Source organism: Bufo bufo, chromosome 5 (genome assembly GCF_905171765.1).
Source record: "Bufo bufo chromosome 5, aBufBuf1.1, whole genome shotgun sequence".
NCBI classification, from domain to species: domain Eukaryota; kingdom Metazoa; phylum Chordata; class Amphibia; order Anura; family Bufonidae; genus Bufo; species Bufo bufo.
The window spans coordinates 505,077,674-505,084,489 of record NC_053393.1 but is presented as its reverse complement, the minus strand read 5'-3'; positions in this window follow the sequence as shown (position 1 = coordinate 505,084,489).

Genomic DNA, 6,816 nt, shown 5'->3' with positions numbered 1-6,816 from the left:
AATTTATTCCAAAGGTGTACATAGCCTTTAAACTGTCGTCCTAACCTGCCATTTTTGACGGCTGACAAAACCCAAATATGTATGGGAGCCTTAAAGAGGACCTTTCATCAGTTTAGCCCTAGTCTAATTATGGTCTTACCTTATAAGGTGTCCCCCACTGATGCCATGGCACTTTTTTTTTCCCCCAAAGACCTGCAGTTCGTCCGCTCTTGGCCCCGTTGATTTCGGCGCCTTATATTATAATTTGCCGCCTCGGTTATACTAGGCGGAGACTCGCAGTTTTGCCGGGGGCGGTTCTCTTCTCCCTGACTGTGAGCGCATCAAATCAGAGCGCACCGCTCTTAGCCAGGGAGAATGAGCTTCTCCCTGGCTAAGAGTGGTGCGCTCTGATTGGATGCGCTCACAGCCAGGGAGAAGAGAACCGCCCCCAGCGAAACTGAGAGTGTCTGCCTCGTATAACCGAGGCGGCTAATTATAATATAAGGCACCAAAATCAACAGGGCCAAGAGCGGACAAACGGGTGGGGGGTCTTTGGAAACCAGTGGCATCATGGCATCAGTGGGGGCCGCCCTATAAGGTAAGACCATAATTAGACTAGGTCTAAACTGATGAAAGGTCCTCTTTAAAGGGTTTCTGTCACCTGAAAAATGGGTATTAAGCTGACTGACATTAGCGATGTGCTAATGTCAGCTGAACATAACTATATTAGTGCCGTCTCACTGCCTAAAGCCTTTATTGAGAAAAACAATGCGGACGCGTTGCACCTGCTCCTAGAGTCTCTGTTTGCCCACCTCTTTTCACGCTCTTCTTCTCTTGATTGACAGGGCCAGGGCAGCGCTGCTCTCCTCCCGACAGCCCTGTCTGCAGTATAAGTCTTGGACCGTTCAGTATTCAGCGCAGTGAGGAAGCCGAGCGTCCTTCCCAAACTGCGCGTGATTTACACTGCAGACACGGCCGGCGGGAGGAGAGCAGCGCTGCCCTGGCCCTGTCAATCAAGAGTAGAAGAGTGTGAAAAGAGGTGGGCAAACGGAGCTTCTAGGAGCAGGTGCAACGCCTTCCCCTGCCTCCTGGCTCCTAGAGGATAATTAGCAGATTATAAGAGTTTGTTTTTCTTAATAAAGGCCTCAGGCAGTGAGATGGCAGTAATATAGTTATGTTCAGCTGACTGACATTAGCGATGTGCTAATACCCATTTTTCAAGTGACAGAAACCCTTTAAGAGTAGGCAATGGCGTAAATGAAAGAAATAACCTATCCTCGTTTGTTCAAGTCTCCTCTCCTGTAGCATTCTCTGGGCTCACTGGCCACATTCAGTACAAGATTGAACAATTATATGACCAGTATTTTATTTTTCCCACGATGAACTGATGTACAGTCTATTACACACACTGTACATGAGTATTTAACGTCTGAGGTCTCTGACAGCAGTGGTCACATGAATGATGTATGTGTGATGGCATTGCTTGAGTGTAGGTTATTTTTTTATTTTTTTTTCTACAGTTGCCTAATATTAGGCAGAATTTGAAAGGGTTGTATGAAATGTAAAAAAAAATTTTTTTTAGATATATTTACCTCCTCCCCCTAGAAATAGTGCCACTCTTGTGTATAGCTTGGCTCACTGAACTGCACTACATTTAGAGTGCCACTGTTTCTAAAGGAGAAAAAAAACAACCTTTTTATCCCTATACAACCCCAGGAGCGAGTCTTTGGGTTTATATAGCTTCATATGGACTGGCACAGGAAGCTATGGCCAATGAACCCTTAAAGAATAACCAAAGCTATGCTCCCGTCTGCAGAAGATTCCTTAGGATGGAGTAGAGAGACCCAGTTTAATGAGAGGCTATAGAGTTATACACGTGCTGGAGCTTTTAGGCACCTCAGTTCTTCTTATTTATGTAAGGAGTTGCTGCAAACTCCAGTTTGAATGGACCCAGTTTCCACTCCATTAGAATGACTGGGAAGTTTACAAGAAGTAGCTTTATTCTCACTAAGGCCTCTCTCACACGAGCGAGCTTTCCATCTGGATGTGATGTGTGTTGTGAACACATAGCATTTGGACTGAATGCTGAACCTTTCATTTCAATGAGTCTGTGCACATGAGTTTTCAATCATCACCTTTGATTTCAGTAAAGATTGCAGCATGTTCTATACTGTGCGTTTTTTATGCAGCTCTGGCCCCATAGAAGTGAATGGGGCTTGCATGAATAGTACAAGTCCTGCAGATGAAGTTCATTTTTCAATGATGGTTGCTAGGAGAAACGCTTCAAAAAATTATTGCATTCGTGGGGGGGGGGGGGGAAACTTAAACTGAGTGCAAATCGCAGAAAAAAAACGGAACTTTTGAACAGATCATGACCAACTCCATATCGCTCGTGTGAAAGAGGCCGAAGGCTAGCTGCACACGGGTGCGGTCTGTCTTGCAGAAATTCCGCATGAATTTCGATGCAAAAGTTCTGTGGATTTTTGGACCAAACGCAGCATTTGTTAATTGCTGTTTTGGGTGCGGATTTGATGTGGTTTTGCCGCAGATCTCACTGTCGCATTGAAAAGGTTGAAATCTGCACAAAGAAATGACATGATCAAAATCTGCATGGCAGCTCAATTTCCGCATGGAACGAAAAGGCATAGTGTACATGGGATTTGTCTAATACTGTACTGTACTACACTGCAAAAGAATCCACGCAGGAAAAAAATGTGTTGGCGCATGGAGCGCAGTATTGAAGCATTTCTATTCCAGTGGATCCAGTAGCTGCCATTTGGAAGGTTTGCCATTGTAAAGGATGCTTTTTATTCATCTGAACAGACACCTCTTACCTTTTAGCTTTGCGTTATTCTTCACCCCACCATCACTCCATGCAGCCTTCTACGATACCCAAAATTGCCTTGACGTTACTAAAAATTAGATCCTACCTGCCGAAAGCACATTATAACTTATTTGCAGAAATGAATAAATCTTCTATAATCGTTCTCTTCTGTAAGTGTCCGTTTTGTTTTTTTCTGTTCTATTTTATTAAATGCATTATATTTTCACCTGGCTCCTAAAAGCAGCAGTGTAGATGCAGCAGTAATGTATGACAAATGCTCTTCTAATACTGTGCAGAAAAGATGCTTCTCAGTTGTGCTTTTCTACAATTTGTCACCTTGTAGTTGCTATCTATATACTGGCTGAACTTGCCATTTAAAGGGAGCCTGTCAGATTTCTTTGGCATAATAAACTAAGCGGGGTGGCACGCAGGGCTTGGAGAGCTAGGTAAATCATTAGCTTTCCTTCTGCAATCCGCTACTGCGTCTAATTTGCATATGTGGAGAAAGTGTTTTTTCTGCTAAATACGGCAATGGATTTCAGAAGGAAAGGTAATGATTCAAATAGCTCTGCAAGCCGTACGTGCTATTTAGCTTAGTTTTTATGGGTAATGATTACTTATCAGAATTGTATTAGCGGGGCGCCGAGTCCCAGAACCCCTGATGATCAGCTGTTTCAGGGAGCCATTGCGCTCTGGTGATCCTGCTTTCCAAGCACAGTGCTGTACGTTGTATAGCGGCTGTGCTTGGTATTGCAGCTCCACTCCATTGACTTGCATGGGGCTGAGCTGAAACTAGGCCATGTGATCGATATAAGGTGATGTCTCATGGCCTAGGTAGGGCTGATCAGTATCCAGAGGTTGATAACTACTTTAAAGGGGGTTCTCCAGGAAAGATAAAAATGAAAATACTGAAAAACATGTTGTTCTAATTAAACTCTTAAATGTCTTTATTTATAATAGCGCCTTTAGTCTAGGGAACAATCAATGGAGGAGCTAAAATGGCGGCTCTTGGATTTAGGAGCATAAAATCCGTCCTTCTCGTGACACTGCAGGACGGCCGGTGTGAGAAAGCAGAGCACAGAGCCCTATGCAAAGTCTGCCGGGCTCAGCGCTGTGAATCTGTATATTATGTGCAGCTGAGATAACTGCTCCACTGTGTCCCTGTGCTTCAGAAAGGAGTTTACCTCATCCCGTACTCGGAGTCTGAAGGGTAGGAATGAGGACCAGACGCGCTGCTGTGGGGGAGGAGCATCATTAGAAAACCCCTCAGCCTGCCAGTACGGGATGAGGAAACTCCTTTCTGAAGCACAGGGACACAGTGGAGCAGTTATCTCAGCTGTCATCTGCACATAATATACAGATTCACAGCGCTGAGCCCGGCACACTTTACTTAGGGCTCTGCTTTCTCACACCGGCCGTCCTGCAGTGTCACGAGAAGGACGGATTTTATGATCATAAATCCAAGAGCCGCCATTTTAGCTCCTCCACTGATTGTTCCCTAGACTAAAGGAGCTATTATAACTAATTAAAGACATTTAAGAGTTTATTTATAAGAACATGTTTTTTCAGTATTTTTATTTTTATCTTTCCTGTAGAACCCCTTTAATATGCCAAAACACGCTGACTGATTCCCTGTAACTTTGGAAGTGGTATCATTTGTCCATTGTGCCCACTCTGCCTAATCGTCGTGTTGCTCTTTTGGGGTTGTGCATTGTCACATATTCTACCTTATGTTTACTTGCATTTCTTCATAAAACTACATATAAAACGTCTACTATACTTGTTTTATTCACTTGTCTGCGTTGCGGTGACATGGTAAGATTAGTCACTTGGACTGGTTTTGATAAGTTGCACCAGCATGCACTTAAATCACTTGATTACCTCTGCCTGTCCCAAAGACTGAATGGAGCGGTGGTCACATATGTACAGTCGTGGCCAAAAGTTTTGAGAATTACATAAATATTGGAAATTGGAAAAGTTGCTGCTTAAGTCTTTATAATAGCAATTTGCATATACTCCAGAATGTTATGAAGAGTGATCAGATGAATTGCATAGTCCTTCTTTGCCATGAAAATTAACTTAATCCCAAAAAAAACTTTCCACTGCATTTCATTGCTGTCATTAAAGGACCTGCTGAGATCATTTCAGTAATCGTCTTGTTAACTCAGGTGAGAATGTTGACGAGCACAAGGCTGGAGATCATTATGTCAGGCTGATTGGGTTAAAATGGCAGACTTGACATGTTAAAAGGAGGGTGATGCTTGAAATCATTGTTCTTCCATTGTTAACCATGGTGACCTGCAAAGAAACGCGTGCAGCCATCATTGCGTTGCATAAAATGGCTTCACAGGCAAGGATATTGTGGCTACTAAGATTGCACCTCAATCAACAATTTATAGGATCATCAAGAACTTCAAGGAAAGAGGTTCAATTCTTGTTAAGAAGGCTTCAGGGCGTCCAAGAAAGTCCAACAAGCGCCAGGATCGTCTCCTAAAGAGGATTCAGCTGCGGGATTGGAGTGCCACCAGTGCAGAGCTTGCTCAGGAATGGCAGCAGGCAGGTGTGAGCGCATCTGCATGCACAGTGAGGCGAAGGCTTTTGGAAGATGGCCTGGTGTCAAGAAGGGCAGCAAAGAAGCCACTTCTCTCCAAAAAAAACATCAGGGACAGATTGATCTTCTGCAGAAAGTATGGTGAATGGACTGCTGAGGACTGGGGCAAAGTCATATTCTCTGATGAAGCCTCTTTCCGATTGTTTGGGGCATCTGGAAAAAGACTTGACCGGAGAAGAAAAGGTGAGCGCTACCATCAGTCCTGTGTCATGCCAACAGTAAAGCATCCTGAGACCATTCATGTGTAGGGTTGCTTCTCATCCAAGGGAGTGGGCTCACTCACAATTTTGCCCAAAAACACAGCCATGAATAAAGAATGGTACCAAAACACCCTCCAACAGCAACTTCTTCCAACAACAGTTTGGTGAAGAACAATGCATTTTCCAGCACGATGGAGCACCGTGCCATAAGGCAAAAGTGATAACTACGTTGACATTTTGGTCCATGGCCTGGAAACTCCCCAGATCTTAATCCCATTGAGAACTTGTGGTCAATCCTCAAGAGGCGGGTGGACAAACAAAAACCCACTAATTCTGACAAACTCCAAGAAGTGATTATGAAAGAATGGGTTGCTATCAGTCAGGAATTGGCCCAGAAGTTGATTGAGAGCATGCCCAGTCGAATTGCAGAGGTCCTGAAAAAGAAGGGCCAACACTGCAAATACTGACTCTTTGCATAAATGTCATTTAATTGTCGATAAAAGCCTTTGAAACGTATGAAGTGCGTGTAATTATATTTCACTACATCACAGAAACAACTGAAACAAAGATCTAAAAGCAGTTTAGCAGCAAACTTTGTAAAAACTAATATTTGTGTCATTCTCAAAACTTTTGGCCACGACTGTACATTACTTCTTCATGAGTTCCTCTTGATTGGTTGGGGTCTCAGCACTCGGATCCCCAGTGATAATAAATGTATCATCTATCCTATGGACTGGTAATAAATGTTCGTTTATGGGGAAAAAAAACCTTAAAGGTTTTTTTTTTTTCAGTACTTACATATTGATAGCCTAGCCTCAGTATAGATCACCAATATCAGAACCCCACCGATAGGCTGTTTTGGGCAGCTGCTGGTATTGGAAACCATACAGTGGAAAGAGCTGGAAGCAGAAGTCTCTGTCTACTATGTATTGGCCATGTCGGGATACTTCAGCTCAGCTTCCATTCAAGTGAATGGGAGCTGAGCTGCAAAATGCCACATCAGAAACGACATTCATCTGATATGTCATCAGTATCTGGGCTCATGCACATGACTGTGTGCCGTCCTGCACTGCGGTCCGGAAACAGCGGGTCCGCAATCCGGAAGGTGCCAAGGCGAGTGTGCATGTGGAGTCGTGAGAGATTGCAAGAGTGGCCGACCGCTAGCTGAATTGTATGGCCAGCTTACCTGTAATGTCATCAGA